Genomic DNA, 16,034 nt, shown 5'->3' with positions numbered 1-16,034 from the left:
TAAATCACTGGCAACGCTTGGAAATAAAAATCATTATTGTGATGAATGGGGTTTTATTTCTCTTTTAAGAAGAGGGATAATGAAAGACCAGGGCAGGGGAGAGCGGGGAAGAGGAGGTGTTGCATTTTCTATTTTTGACAAGTTAAGGGGGATAAAGCTAATTGCATGAGAGCCGTTTGAAGAGAGAGGGGAAGAAACCAGCGTCGGCTGCGTATCCCTTGCTTGGGATGGAGGGAACACGAGCGTGTGTGAAGGCTCCCTGTACGACTCTGCATTATAAGGATAATATATTGCACTGCTCAGGGTCATGCTCGTGCCTCAGAGAGGTTGTCCTGGCTGTGGTGCGGTGCTTGGTGGTGTACAAACCCACAACAAAACGCTGTCCCTGGCTTCAGTCTGTGGGTAATTTTCTGCCGGCCCCACCAGCACCCAAATCCCGCAGCACCCACATCCCGCAGCACCCGCATCCCCCAGCATCTGCATCCTGCAGCACCCGCATCCCGCAGCTCCCACCTCCCTCAGCATCAGCTCGGCTCCTGCTGGCACCACGGACGCCGTGGGCTTGGGGAGCAGCTCCCGCAGCCAAGGGGAAGCTTTGCACAGAATGACTTCAGGATTTGGCCCTGGGCTCCTGGGGACAGGAGCTTCTATTAATTAAGCAGAAATGATCGAAGTCACAGGTCATTTCCTGGGGATTAATGACCGGCTGGGAGGAGTTAATGACTTGAGATGAATCCAAAAATCCCATTTACCCCAACCGGTGCTGAGTCCCAGCACACACTTTATGCCAAGGTCAGCACTACCATTTTAAGGCAATTTTTAAAATTTTTATTAATAAGAATAATGAAGTGTTGGCACTGGATTCTCCTTCCCGCCATGGCGATGCAGCTCGATTGCCGCAGGCAGGCTCTCAGGGAGGATGGATGCCCCTCATATTAACCCAGTGTATCAAACGGAAAGAGCATCCCTCTCCCGCAGCCCCCGCAGGAGCCCTGCGCCAGCCTGCCCAGCATCTCCCAGGGACAGGAGGATGTCAGGGCCAGCGTCCTCGGCCTCTGCTTGCAGCTTCCAGCCCAGCTGCACCGGGATGGCGATGCTCAGAAGATGCAGGTTTCAAAGAAAAGAGGAGCAGTCGGGCAGAAGGCAACCTGCCGCAGCGTTGTGCCCGGAGTAGATCAGGATCCGGCCTCTTGGCAATTATCTCTGATAAATGTTTTAGGGTTGTCATGGCAATGAAAGAGCCCAGCTAATCCTTGGGTTTCCTTTCTTCAAAGGGAAGAAAGTTTTCATACCTGACCGCAGGCGTGAGCAGCCCGGCGGGATGCTCGGTCTCTGTGCTGCCAGCCCTCCCACGCATGCACACAGACACACGCTGGAGTAAATGCAAACCAAATCCGTCCCAAGGAGGGGGAGAGCACCTCGCTTCTGGTCTCCATTGCCACTTGACACTGCGCAATCCCGCTGCGTGGGGCTGCAGGGCCAGTCCTCCCCTTTGTGGTCACTGGTTATTTTTTTGCACTACGCCCCTGCCCGCGTCCCTGTCTTCCCCATCACGGGTGGGGACGATCGCGCGCAGCACCGGGGTTAAGCTCCGGATGCTCCCCTGGGCTCTGAGCAGACCGCGAACAGGGATGCAGCTTGCGGGTGGATGCAGCCAACGTGGTGCTCGGGGAAAGGCGATCCGAAATACGCCCTGCCCAAGCATCCGCTATTGGTGGAAACCAGACCCTGGGCAAATCCTGCCCTTGGCCTTCGCCCTCGCCCCAGCCGAAAAAGAGCAACCCCGGCACGAGCAGCCCGCAATGTCGTTGGGTGCCGTGGTGAAGAGCATCCAGCCCAGAGAGCACCGCCGTTTCCTGGCCAAGGGGATGTCTCCAGCCAAGTAGCTCATCTCTCTCTCAAGCCAAAAGGGAACTCAGCACTTTGTGAGCAACCGGGGACCGTCCCTCCCCTCGGCAGGAGCAGTGCTTGTCTCCTAAACCCTGCTGGAAACTCAGCACCGCTCGCCTGCTACAGCCGGGAACATCTTCCGCTGCTTATCCCACTCTCACTCCTATTACTGGAAAGTTTTATAGCCACTCACTGTTTGTGATTAATCATTTTGTTTTAATTGCCGCTCCTCTGGCTGGCAGAGGCTCAGCGGGGATTTTATGCCTCTTGGCTGCTTCCCCCAGGTATGTTCCAGGACTGGCCGATTGCGAAGCACCGAGCAGGAGCAGCCCTGCGACAGCGGGGGCCCCAGTTTAGTGGGGTGCAGGTCTGGGTGGTGTCCGTGCCCCCAACATTGGCTCACAAGCAGCACCCCGATGGAGACCCGACGTGATAATGAGCTCCCTCGATAATGCAGCCAAACTCGCAGTAGCAGCAGCTCTTCCCGGGACCGCGGGCTGCAGCAAGGGATGGGGAGGGTGGGAATGCTCTGCACCTCCCCGGTGCTCCCCATGGATGCTGACATCCTTCTGCTGAAGGCTGGAAACAGGCAGAGGAGGGGTGAGACCCAGGAGCTGTTAGAGATCCTTCAGTGGTGTTTCCGCACACAACGGGAATGAAATGCATGCAGCAGCTTCAGTAGGGAAATAAGAAACACCCAAGCTGGAGTGTGCCCAAGGCAGGGCAGGATGCCCCTGCCTGTGCAAACAATGTGGCGCTGGGGTGTTCCCAGGCTCGAGCTGGTCACAGCTCCGCATCGCTCTTTTGTGGGAAACGATGGCATTTGAAAAATGTGATTTTTGATTCAAACAATGCTCAGGGTTTGATCATCAGCTGGGAACCCAACAGAGCTGCTGGCATCCCGAGGATGGCCTGATGTACCCCCCTTAGGGACCTGCCCGGTGCTCTCCCGGCGGTGACACTGGCTGGCCGCACGCATGCTGGGCCACATCCCGCCGGGGAGGAAGGAGCCAGAGGGGCAGAGACGAATTTGGCCAGTGGCCTGATGAGCTGCAGCCCATATAACCATGGCCTCGGGCACCCAGAGCACATGACAAACATCCTCCGAGCGTCCGGCATGTTGCCACTTTTCCTGCCTTTCCCAAACCTCCCCCAGGCAGGAGATGAGCAGGGATGTCTGTCCTCTCCTCGTAGACAGCTCAGACCCCTGCCCAGCCTGCCAGCTCTGCCGGCCCGGTCCAGAGTCAGGAGCAATGGAAATCTTCACCTTGTCCAGCCTCGGGAGCGGGGGGATCGGCGTCCCAGCTCCCGGTGTCCCCACAGATCCCACTCAAAGCAAGCCTTGGCAATGAGGACGCACCGCAAGCCCGGAGCAGCGCTGCCAGGAGCGACTCTACGGCCGAAGCAGCAAATCCAAGGAGCAGCAGAAAACACGTGAGCATGGAAACCAGGCAGCAATTTAAGTTTGCAGCAAGATGTTGCAGCATTGCCTCCATCCCAGCGAGGCTTCGCCCAGCTCGAGTGGCTTCTCTCTCCCTGGGAGAGTCTTAATGGGAATTAAAATTATTTTGCCAGTGAAGCAGCTCTGTCCCTGGAGGTTTTTCCCCACAGTGTGGGGTGGAGGGTTTCTAGCTGGCTCTGCCTGGGCTCCAGCCATGTTCAGCACATCCCTGTCCCACGTGGCCACCGTGTCCTTCGCTGCCACAGGGAGAGCATGGCAGCGAAGGACACTGCTGCCGGGGCTGCCTACACCTTGCTTGCACTTTCATGCTGAATAATTGAAAGCTCATGCAATAGCCACAAATATTTAATATCTTGTTCATCAAAAATTTACCCCTGTTAAAGCCGTCATTTTAGATGTCTGACAGGGCTGGAGAAAAGGCAGCAGGGAGGCATGGAGCAGGCAGCGAGGAGCGGATGCTCTGGCCAGAGGGAGCCATAAAGGATCATGAATTAGGGGATGCCGTGGTCCCATGGGCAGCTGGCCTGGGCAGGGGGCTGCCCCGGTGATGGCTTGCTGAGCATGGGGGGATCAAAAGGCATCTGAGCGTGGTGATGCCACCATCTCGTGCTCACCCCCTCCATCTGCTCTGCTACAACATCCCCTGCCCTGCGGAGGGCATTGTATGAACTCAGCCACTTCAATTAATTCCCCGACCCTTTTTCCTGGCTCAAAACCATCCCAGGGCGCTCTGGGACCCAACACGGTGTTGGATGCACCCAGATGGCACTGGTGGCCGGTGCCTGGGCTGGGTGCAGCCCCTTCCAGTGCCGGCACGGCCACGGCACGGGGCCGGGTGCGAGGGCAGCCCAGCTGCGTGCACTCTGATCACTTTTCTCCTCGGCTGCCAAGCAGGCAGCGGGGATGGCTCGGAGGCCTGGAGCCTCCACAGCCACCGGCAGCGATGGCAGAAAGAGATATAAAAGGCCGTCCTACTTAACAGGGTTTATATAAGGAGGCGTCTCCATGGCAGGATGGGAAAACAGACGGATATTGAAAGTGATGCTTTGAACACTGTCTTTGCAGGGGCATCTCCTGTTGATGGGTGAGGTGGCACCTGGAACCCACGGTGCCACGCAGGGGTCCCAGCCGCCCCGCGCTGTGTCCCCACCATGGCTCCTCCATGGCCCCACTGTGTCCCCACTGCAGCAAGAGCAGCCCACGAGGGGTCCCGCAGACTGGGCTGCCCTTCTGCTGGGGGTACACAGGTCAGCCAACTCCTTTCGCTCCCACCTGCTCTCCTGCAGCCTTCTCCTCTCTAATTAACATTCTCGTTAATTAATTTATTTAATGGCCTCTTTGCATTCAGCTCACACAGTGCTGTGACCAGCAGGTCAGCCTTTGCTGCTGGATTCAGGGGTGCTGAGCGGAGGTGCTGCACTGACTGAAGGTGATGCGCTGCTGGGGGGCTGGTTTGGGAGGATGGGGGTTGCGAGTGGGCTCTCACCCCAAGCACCCTGCAAGGTGTGCCCAGCAGACAGCAGGGTTCAGGGTCTGCAGGAGCTGTTGCTGCCCCTTCCCCGCTTGGCCCCTGCTGACCCGCTGGGCTGGAAGCGAGCCGGGAGAGAGCAGCACCTCTGCCAGCGCTGCTGCCTGCAGCGTGCAGTGCCAGCAGGTTCTCTCCCCTTATGGAAAGGCATGTTGTGAGCAGGCTCGCAGATGTGTTTATTCCCGTCAGCCCTTGGCTGGTGGCGGGGAGCAGGATTAGTTGGTGAGGAGCGGGCACCTACTGCCAAGTTCTCCTGAGAGGCGTGTGGAGCTGGGCACGGGCAGCCTTGTGCCACAGAAAATAGCTGGTTGGGGTTTGGGGGGGTCTCATTTGCAGAGGGGGTTTGAGGGATGGATGCTCTGTGTTGGCTGAGCCCTGCATCAGGGTCTGTACCTTGGCAGGGTGGGTGCCTTCCCCTCCTCCGCCCAGGGACCTGCTGCTTCTGGGAGGAGCAGAGCTCTGCAACCACAAAGGCTGCAAATTAAAGTGAAGAAAAGGAAAGAGAAATCCCCGTAATCACAGGGCTCTGGGAGCAGAGGCTTTGGGAGACGCACCAGATTTCCTCGCAGCTTGGCTCCTCCGACAGCCAGCTGTGGGTCGTGGCACGGTCCCAGCTCAGGGCAGGGGGAGCCACAAATGCTCAGGAGCACCGGTAAGGCAGCAGTTGTGAGAGGACGTCCTCTGAAGGGGGACAGGGCAGGTTTGGGGGTGCACGAGTGGCAGGCAGAGCATGGAGCTCCACCGGAGACCTGGCACCGAGCTGCGATGAGTCCCAGGCGCTGCCTTTGCTCGGGTGCAGGCTCTGCCAGCCCCCGGATCTTCCCAAATGGGCTGCGGGGGATGCTCGGAAGTGCTTGGTCTAATTAAAAGCTGGCTGACGTGGCCGGCAGCCGGTGGTGGAAAAGCAGGTTAATGTCCTGGTGGCCTCTGGGCTGGCTGAGGCACAGGGCCAGGGAAGGCAGTGGGCAGGCAGGGCTGCAGCAGACCTCGTTCCCTCGGCCTCTGCGAGCTGGCATGGAAGCAGAGCTGAGCCTGAATGCTTATGCTTATTCATTATCATAATTCATTATTATTATTCATCAGGTGGCTCTCTCCTCTGGAGGTAGCACGAGTATGTGTGCACCTTGCAGGCTGCCTCTGCCCATCCTTCTCCCCTCCATCCACAGACCCTGCGCCCGCCACCTTTCTGGCCATGCAGCCATCTGTCTGGCCGTGCGCTTGTCTCTCTGTCCCTCCACATCCATCACTCTGCCCACTTCTGTCTATGTTAATGCCCAACTGTCTTCAGTATTCATTGATTTCCTCGCACCACCTATTTCTCCATCTCGCTTGCCACCCATCCGCCTGCCCAGGTGCTGGTTTGAGGCTGAAGGGGGTGTTTAGGGGACGCTGCTTCCCTGTCCGAGTGCTCTCCCAAGCTTTCTCCAGGGTATCCTCACTGTCCTCAGCTGCCAGACAGAAGCAGCAAACAACCCTCCTTTGCAGCTCCCCTAAGGACTTGGTGATGGACTACAGAGCCCATCTGCCCCCAGGTGATGGGCTCAGCCCTGTCCTGGCTCATGATGGCCAGAAAGCATTTGAATGTTGACGAGCTGCTGGGGAAAGCGCAGTTTTATGAGGCTGGCCAGGCTTGGAGCCGCTGCCTTATGCGGAAATCTGTCCCCGCTAAGAGCAGGGCCAAGAGCCACCACGTCCTTGTCACAGAGTCCGTCACTGGTCACTCAGCCTTGAGTTGAACCAGTCACCAGGAGAGCTGGAACCAGTCGGTCGTCCCCAGCGTGAGTCACCCAAGCTTCCCCTGTCAACCAGCAATAAACAGCTATTCCTGCTTAGAAGTTGCGTCCCAGTTTCTCTTGCTGTTTACAGTCGTCTACCTTCAAGGGCTTGCTTTGCTCCATTTTTTAACGTAATTTCACCAGCCATTAGCCCAGAATGCAGCTCAACTCCTCTGTCACTTAACACTTTTTTTTTTTTGCTAAACGTCTTCATCTGAGAAACCATGGAGCTGCTTTGGTAGCAAGGGCACCGAGGGCTCCGGCCCCTCGCAGTGACCTGGCAGTGGTGGAGGGGGCATGGAGCTCATGCATCACTGAAACAGCCTGATTATGGTAAAACTGCTGAAAAAAAGCCATAACTGCATCCTCAACCTGCTGGGAGCCTTGACCTGCTGCTTCCTGGCCCTGGGGAATGGCCCTGTGGCTTTTTCACCTGCAGGCTGGTGATTTCCCAGGTGGTTCTGAGTGTAGGGGGTTAATTTGTTTCCATGCAGATTGTATTAGGAGGGAAAAGTAAATGCTGAGGCACAGAAACACTTTTGCTTCCCTTAAAGCTAATAATAGCACTCAATGCTTTCAGCTGTGACTGCAGCCAACAGGCTTCCCATGCCTTATGTACCCTGTGGCATGGGAGAGGAAGGCGGCAGGGAGCTGGGGAAACTGAGGCACGGAAGATCCTTAACCTGGTTTGAGGGGGGTTAGGAAAGGGCTTGTGCTCTCCTTATGCCCTGTCTGTGTCATTCTGCTGTCTCTTGTGAGGCCGGTGATGCCACATGGCAGGGGACATTCCCTGCCCTTGCCTGATGCCAGGTTACACGAGCTGACCCCGCTGATTTCCTGGGAAAACCCTGTGTCCGGTGGGAAGTCTGGGAGAAAATGGAGTTCCTGCACCCCAGCACTGGCCCTGGGCAGAGTGCTCTCCCAAAGGCGATGAGTCAAAACAGCTAGTTCAGAGTGACTGCTTTGGAAGGGTTGTTTCAGTCCCAGCTCCCCTCGGGGCTTGGACGCGGTGACAAGGAGCGGGCGGCCGGGGATGCGGGACTGGGGTAAGCTGGGACACTGGCTCTGCATCACGCTGGGTGCAGCTCCTTGGTCTGCAGCAACAGCCCCTGGGGCTGGCAGCACACGTGAGCATCATCTCCGCAGCACTCCCAGCACCATGCAAAAAAAAAAAAACCAAAACACCCCAAACCTCACTTGTTCCAAAGCCAGGAGCTTTCTGCTGGAAGCCACCAGCCTCCGCTGTCCCCTGGCCAGGTACAGAGGCTTTACCGCTGTTTTGGTATTCTCTCCATTCATTATGAACCGATTAGCCACTCTGCTGCTTCCTTTTCCAAGCAGATCATCTGTGATATCTAGTCGCTAATGAATGACTCCAGCAATTAATTGCAGGGGTAAGTTCACTCCTAATTAGGAACAGATTTAGGGAATGAGCACTAGGAGAGCTCTTTGGCTGTTGGTTGCCTCTTGTTGAGCATGGACTGGGGATTACAGTCTGTGGGGCTTTTTAATTAATAATTGAGGAGTTGATTAAGGCTGAGTTAGTGCACTGGAGGAAGTGAGCTCGGCATGAGGGCGAGGCGTGGAGCTGGACATGCTGCTGCAGTTCGTGTCGGCGGCGTTGGCCAAGGAGCTGGGCTGGATCCAGCCTGGCTGAGAGTCCTTTTGCTGCCAGAGGAGAAGGTGTGAAGGTGGCCAGGAGCTGCAGAGTGCCTGGCTGGGCAGGTCCAGCTCTGTTGGGGAGCTGGAGCAAGGCTCCCCCAGCCCCTGGGCGTGAGGCTTTTGCCAGCTGCTTCTCAGACTCCCAGAATGTGCTGGAGTGTCTCAATTTTCCACCGTCTTATCTGACTGGTGCCTGCAGGGATAACAGGTCTGTCCCTTTCGGATGTTTGAGTGCTTCAGGCTGGGGTGCTGGAGGCCTGCCTGTCCCCTCGTGTGACACGTCCTCCTCCTCCTCCTCCTCCTCCTCTGCAGCTCGTGCTGCCGCTCCTGGCTGACCCTAACAAATCCCAGGGAAGGGGGCCTTGCTGCGTCCGTCTCCCTCCCAGCTTCCCAGCCGCTCTTATGCTGCATCTCTGGAGCCTGTCCTCAGCAGAGCTGTGCCTGTAATGCTGGAGCCAGCCCCTGCCGTTATGGTGGGCTGTGGCTTGTATCCTGCTGCGCCCAGGGCCAGCTCCCCTTTGCCGGGGACCCCCGATGACCCATGTCTGAGCTGGGCGCAGGGGAATGAGGCACTTGTCCTTGCAGGTCTCCCATGCCGGTGCACGCTTGGAGCAAAAGCAAGCGAATCTCCTGCTTGGAGGCAATATTACAATGCCAGAGATGATGCTCGTCCTCTGAGGGCGGTCAATTCAGGGCAGATGATGCTAAGAGACAGCTGGAAAAAAAAAAAAAAAACAAAACCCAAACCAAACAAACACCCAGAGAAGAAAGGGCCAGGGACTGGGCAAGTTTCCGTTAGCACTGCAGAACGACCGGTCACTGGAAAATCTTAGTGGGGAGCAAGAGGGAAGGAACCAGCTTCTGCTTTCTGATAGCGGTTCCTGCCACGGCCCCCGGCGCAGAGGGTGTGCGAGGGAGCGAGTTAGTCATCACGGGCAGAGCGCTGCCTTGCCACGGGCCTCTCCGGCCGCCGTGGAGTCCTTTCCCTTTAAAGGCATTGCCTGAATTACGCTACTGATGAGGCTGTGCTTCGTCTGGCTCCGTTGCCCAACGCCGTGGTGGTGTTTGTCAGCTGATAATGAATGACAAAAAGCATCTGATCTGTCCAAAAGCTGGACACCGATCTCCTGGGTTGCCGGATGGAGTTGTCTCGGTCCTGTGGCCGCTTTGTCTCCTTTTGGTTTGCTCTAGGATTTGGGTTGAAAGCCCGATCCCCACACAGGTCAGCTGGGGGAGGAAAAGGCTGATGCCTGGGGCTGCGGGCAGGGATGGACGCAGGAGGGAAGGATGAAGGAAATCAGTCAGAGGGGGACCAGGACAAAGGATAAGCAATGGGGCCGTGAGGCTGGCAGGGCTGGAGGGCTCAAGCCTTCCCAGGCCCTCCTTGGTGGCACACAGGCACCTTTGCCTCCTCTCCAGCCCTGCTGCAGACATCTCTTTGCCTCGTTTCCTCCCGCAGCTGGGTTTGCATGGGCAGAGTTGAGCCCACACCTGCTGCGGTGGTGGACCCGAGGGACCGCATCAGTCCTTTTCCTCCTCCCCGTCTGCTCGTGATGCTGCCCACAGCTAATGACTGAAAGGAGTGCCTATTCTTCAGACCCAATGCCTGGGTGATGATATCTGCAGCCAATTTCCAGCTTGGCAGAGCAGAACAATTTCTGTTGAGCTCAGTAAAGAGCGCAAAGGCTCCGCTCCCCAAAGGTTACACTCCCGTGCAGACAATTGCAGGCGCTTGGCTCGCGTCTTCCTCTGCAAACCATGGACTTAATGTATTTACAAATATGCGTACAAAGCTCCACGGCTGCCAGACCACACAGCACACAGTCCTGGCAACTGCTGCACCAGTCAGCCGAGCGCACAAGCGTCCTGGCTGTGGGCTTGCATCCTGCCTCTGAGCACCTCGCTTGTATACATGTACGCTTAAACATCAATACACAGCATCCCAGTCCTGCAGAGATGCATGCAGCTTCATCCCTTGTCTTGTCTGCTGCAGTGTCCCCTCGGCTGGGGTGCAGTCGTGTGCTTGGGCTTAGGGAGGGATGCTCACTCACCCTCCTGCCTACGCACCCTGTTGGCTTCCCTCCCCAAAGCGAATGCTGGGGTTTTTTTGCTGGGAGCTCTGCTCTAGACTCATACATACACATCCTTTATGTATGCGATGTGTCATGCATGACCTGGGTTCACTGTGAGCTGCCAGGGACACCGCTGGCTGGCAAAGCCAGCCCAGCCCTTGGACTCCGTTAGCTAATTGCTCCTTGGGAACCTGGGGAGTGCCAGCCTTTGGGCCTCCCGGCATCACTCAGGGTGCTTTATCACTGCCTGTCATGTCCCACATGGAGCAAACTGGGGCTGGCAGAGAAAAAAGGGAAAGAAGAAAACATATTGGTGCCACTGGAAATTAAGGGCAGGTTCACGCGTCACAGCTGAGGAGCGGACCAGCCGTCTCAGAAGTCAGCGGGGAAATAAGTTGCTGGCGTCACCGCTGATGTGAGACACATGCACGTCTTGCAGAAGAGATACATCTGTGCCATATTTGCAGCACAAGCTATTCCAGCTCGTGTATTAGTATTAGGCATTGCGGTGTTAGGTTTGTCGGCATTTGGGATTCGAGGTAGTTCTGCACCCCCACCTTCTGCCCTGGGGCTGGCTGTGTTGCGGGGTCTCGTACTTAGCAGAAAGTGTTCGGTCTGTTTTGGGGGGAGCAGAGCCTCCGGCATCCTCATGGCTTTGGGGGCCCTGGTGTTAAGGCCGGGGTGCCACCCCGACCGCGCTGCTCGCTCACACGGGTGCCTGGGGATGGAGCCCAGCCTCAGGCGAGGACAGCTGGTCAAGATCCAGGCGAGGCATTTGGAGCCTGACCATCGCCGGTGCCGTGTGTCAGGGCAGTGCCTTGCACGGCAGCAGGGCGGGAGGCCCCCGTCGCCTTTCCAAACGGGGCAGGGATCTGTCTTTCCAAGTCTGGTGTGCCTGGATGCCGAGCCAGGGCTTGGTGTCTGCAGGGCTGTAGAGACAAGGTCTGCTCTCAGCTTGGTAGGGACACACAAAACAAGGCCAGGGAAGGTGCCCTCACCCGTACAGCGGCTGTCACCCAAATATCCAGCTCCCCCATCACGCCCCGTTGGGTGTCCCATGCTTTGGCTGCTTTCCATTTAATCTCCACCCTTTTGCCCATGTGTCAGAGAAGGTCACGGCTCCAGGCAGCCCTGGCCTTGCTGCTGGCTCTCCTTTCTTCAGTGATTTGCAGATGCCATGAGCTTCATCTCTCCCTGTCATGACTCATTTCTTTCTCACTGAAGCTTTAATTTTTAAAGAGGCACTCTTAGGCACAGAGGTTTTAATACCTGCAGAAGCTCCCAGCAGGTGCCATTGAGCTTTTCCAATCAGTGTAGAGGGGGATATGGGAGGAGAGATGGCTGGGGCTGGTGGCCCCGAGCAGCACGCCAGTTGCGCGCTGGCCCATGCTAGGACAGGTACGTGGCAGATGGAGACCAGGCTTGGAGCTGGGAACAGGGGTCCCAGGCTGCCTGCAGGATTGTCCCTCTGCTCAGCCTGCGGAGGAAGAAGGCAGAGAGGATGGGGATGTCCCCGCCATTGCAAAGTGCCTGGGATGGCTGGGAAGCGCTAGCTGAGAGCTGCGAGGGAAAGAGAAAACATTTTGGCCTCGGGAGGATTCCCCTGGTCCTGCCACACACTGCAGTTTCTGATAAGCCACAGCCTCCCACGCTGACTTCGGTCGGCTCCAGGGACGGAGCAGTTTGTGGAGGGTGGGGAATGGCTCCAGCTGCATAAACGGCCTTGACCTCCCTCGGCTCCAGCTCTGCTCATGGTCTCCTGGGGAGGAGACGAAGCCGCCTCCGGGCAAGCGTTTGCTCTTCGCCAGGGAGACAGCGGGTTTGCTGTCCCAGTCTTGGCACAGCCATGGAGGGCGATGTGTGGCCGGAGGGCTGGTTCCCCACTCCCTTCCCACCAGGGCAAAGAGGGGCAGGAGGTGAGGTGCAGCTAAGCCCGGCACCTGGGTCTGTTTGCTACTCTCTGGATAGCGGAGCCAGTGTTTGGATAGCGATAGGAGAGGTTGCCAGCTGGTGTTTGCTCTGCGTGTTGGCTCTGTGAATGTCAGGGTGCGAGGTGCGGTGGTGTTATCCTGCTCCCCAGGCTGCAGCGGCAGCCACCGCCTCTCCTGCACCAGCATCCTGCCCGCCGGCAGCTGGGAGAAGAGTTTGTGGGGTGCGGCGTGTCTGCGTGACTCAGCCCCTTGCAGGCTGCTGCAGCTCGTCACCCCCCTCCCGCAGCCCCGGCGTGGAGGGGGATCGTGCCCGAGCCCCTGGCCCAGCGCCCGCAGCAGAGAGTCCGTGCGTGGGGCCGTTCACGCCGTCCCGGGGCCACGGGAGGCAGGACCTGCGCTACGCTCGGGCTCTAAAGCCTGGCCCCGGCAAGGAGCTGACGTACTCCCAGCCAGGAGCACTTCCAGCCCCAGCTGTGGGGTTTCTTGGGGTTTTCCCAGTAAATATTTCCAATCTGTGTTTCCAGAAGAATTGATGGTGCCTTGCCCGGACGCGGCACACTGCCCACAGCACCCTGCAGAGGTGGGTCATCACCACCAAGTCACGTTTGCACCCTCTGGAGCAAACCTGAAACTGCCCGTCCCCGGCACTCAGGGACCCTCCCGAGTCGCTCCGGCCGTGGGTGTGGGCATGTGCTCCTCAAAAAAAGTTTCTCCTCCATTTATGTGATTAATTCCTCCCTCCCACCACGGACGCCCGCAATCGCATCTATATCCGTGGCTCCCCACTCCTCCTCGGCTGTAAAATATTTATAACCCCCTACATTAGGGCTCTTCTTCTTTCTCCTCTCCTTTTTTCTTCTTTTATGCCTTCCACCCGGGCTCCCCAGCTCTGCTGAGCCATGCCACACCAGGAACCGCTTCATTTTAATATAACTCAGCGAGAGGAGAAGCTGTGAGGAATAATTTAGATTTTGCTCAGGGAATGCAACGCTTTTTTTAATTGCAGTCATCTGCAGCTTCTTAGCAATGTATTATTGAGGGTTATTATTCAAATAAAATAGTTGTTTCTTTTTGTTTTCCTGTGGACGCAGTTGCCAGTGTTTATGGTTTTCTCTTCTCCCTCTTTCTCCATTTTGGGAAGAGGTCACCTTTTCACCTTCTACTTTTTCTATCCACTTTCGCCACCTCTCTCCCCCTCCCAGTGGGTGTTTGCAGGGGCTGAGCTCACCCCAGCTTTGCCCTGTGGCATCGACATCAGCAAAATACCAGCGATGCCCCTTAATTATATTGCCCAGGGGCCCAACAAGCGGCCTTAATGCAGGCTTAGCGGAGGCTTAGCCTTTTTGGTAATAGCGTGCTGGAGCCTGACTTCGTGCGGTGAAGCACATGGGAGCGGAGGAGGTGAACATCTGCAGGTTCAGGGTGGCTTTGCTGGGGCAATGCCAGCCCTGCTCGGGCTCTGCATGCCAGCTCGGTCTGCATGGTGGCACAGTGACCTGCGGCTGCCCTCCCTGGGCTTTCACTGGTGCTTTGGGCTCCAAAAGCAGGGTTTTGGGAGCAGCAGGGCAAGCCGGGCTGGAGGGAAGCGCCTTCCTTTCAGAGGGCTGTTCCTGACCCCGCAGCGTTATGGAGGGGCAGCGAGAGGGCACAAATGCCCCCCAGAAAGGGACTGCTGGGGTTAACCCTGCCTTTGCAGTGGTGGCCCCATCCCTGCTGCATCCTGGTACCACGGCCCCGCACGGGCTCTGCAGCATCGCCATGCCGGGTACCGCAGCGCCCAGGCTGGGACCAACAGCATCTCCAGCCCCGGGGATGAGGTCTCCGGCACCAGCCTGGCCTTCTGGAAGGAAGGCACCAAAGTAGGACTCGGGAGCCCAGGCGCTCCTCCGCCTCCCCAGCTCCAGGACTGACAGCTTGCAAGCGATGGGAGAGCGGCTCTCCCGTGCTGTCACTTCTCTCTCCTCTCTTTCAGCACTACCCACCGCGTTGTCACTCCCGGCAGCAGGGACTTTTCTCAGTCCCACTAAGGTCCCGGAGGTGTTACCGTGATGCAAACACCGAGTACAAGGTTCCTCCTTGATGTGAGGAACGAAACGAGGTCGGAACTGGAGGGAAAAATGTTCATTTTGCTGAGGATCTAGCTATTTCCCACTGACTCCCTCCGGAGGGGACCAGGGGGTCCCCTAGATCGCAAGGAGGGGGGGGGCATTTGCATTGCCCGAACCACAGGGTACGCCGGTGGGGTGCTCCATGGAGAGGGAAGGAGCTCCACCATGCCCGCAGCCCTGGTGAGGCTTTACCACATCCCTGCGACACGGCGTTCCCCCTCACCCTGCCCACGGGTGCTTGGGAAGAAGCAGCTCAGAGGCTCTTCCTCAGCTGTTACAAATATTAGGGGTTTAATAACAGGCAGTAATAGATTTAGAGCCTGCGGTGGCTCCGGCTCCAACTGGGAACGTGTAGGGGTGGGGAAAGGAAAAGCACTGTCAGTCACAGGGCTCCCAGGGAAAACACAGCGTGTCTGTCAGCTCACAGGCAGTTCGGTGACAAATTCCTTAGGTGAGTGAACAATTTTGTCTCCTAATTACGTTCATAAAGCAAAACTGGGCCCAAATCCCTCCTCTTCTGTTTTGCTTTTTATTTCCAGCCCCCCTCCCTCAATGAGGTAGCTGCTTAATTAGAAATTAACAGGGCTGTTAGAGTAATTGAGAGCAGAAACGGTGTAGGAGATGTTTATTAGCAAAGGCATGGCAAGACGGCTCTGGGATTTTTCTGGGGCTGCAAAGCCATGGGGAGCTGGCCCGGAGCAAGGGGAAAGCCCAGAACCAAGTGAGGCAAAGCAGGCAAAAGGCAGAGAGGGGAATTGGTGTGGCCACGATGGGACCCTTCCCACCGGCAGCACCCAGGCTGCTCTCCTCGCTCTGAGCATGAGCCCAAGCCTTGCAAACAGGCATCTGTGGGCGCTGAAGCTCAGCAGCGCTCAGGGCTGAGCAGAAAGAGAAAAGGGGAAGAAGAGGCAGAAAAAAACCCCAGACCCCTTTTGCACCAGCCCCGCACGGCTGGAGCCATCACCTGGGAGCATCTCCGGCAGCCCTGCCTCCCCGCCGGGACCCTGCGGGCCCCCCTGCCCTGCCCCACGGGAGGGGACCTCGGAGCAGCGGGACCCCCCGTCAGCCCCTGGCATTTCCAACAAAGCCTCTCCCGCAGCAGCGATCGGGGGTTTATTTATCCCTGAGCACGGAAAGTCGAATCGCTGGCGCTCTCTCTCCCTATATTTAGCCCTTGAATGGAGAGAGATTTTACAGACGCCCGACTCTGCCTTGTGCTTAAGAGTCAGTCAGTGTTTCCATTAGAAACCCTGGGGGTCCAATCCTGCTCTCTGCTATCCGGCACCATGACAAAAATCTTCCCCGTTGATTCCAGCGGAGCGATGCTGGATTTATACCCACGGGGATGAGATCAGGATCTGGCCTCGGGTTTTGATGGGTTTGTAACTTGGCTGATACAACTTGGCTGATTCAATTCATTTTGGGCTAAAACTCCACCTACAAGTTCCCAGCCTGGGAGACATTAAAGGCAAATTATTACCGAGTTTCATACTGGTTTTAAAGGGAAATCATCAGTTAAGCCCAATTTTTACAGAAGAACCTGGTAGACTGATCTTTTCTATTTTGGGGTTATTTATTTTATGTTGCTGCTGGTCTCTTTTAGGCC

Source organism: Ciconia boyciana, chromosome 23 (genome assembly GCF_034638445.1).
Source record: "Ciconia boyciana chromosome 23, ASM3463844v1, whole genome shotgun sequence".
In the NCBI taxonomy this organism is placed as follows: Eukaryota; Metazoa; Chordata; class Aves; order Ciconiiformes; family Ciconiidae; genus Ciconia; species Ciconia boyciana.
This window is presented reverse-complemented; position numbering follows the sequence as displayed.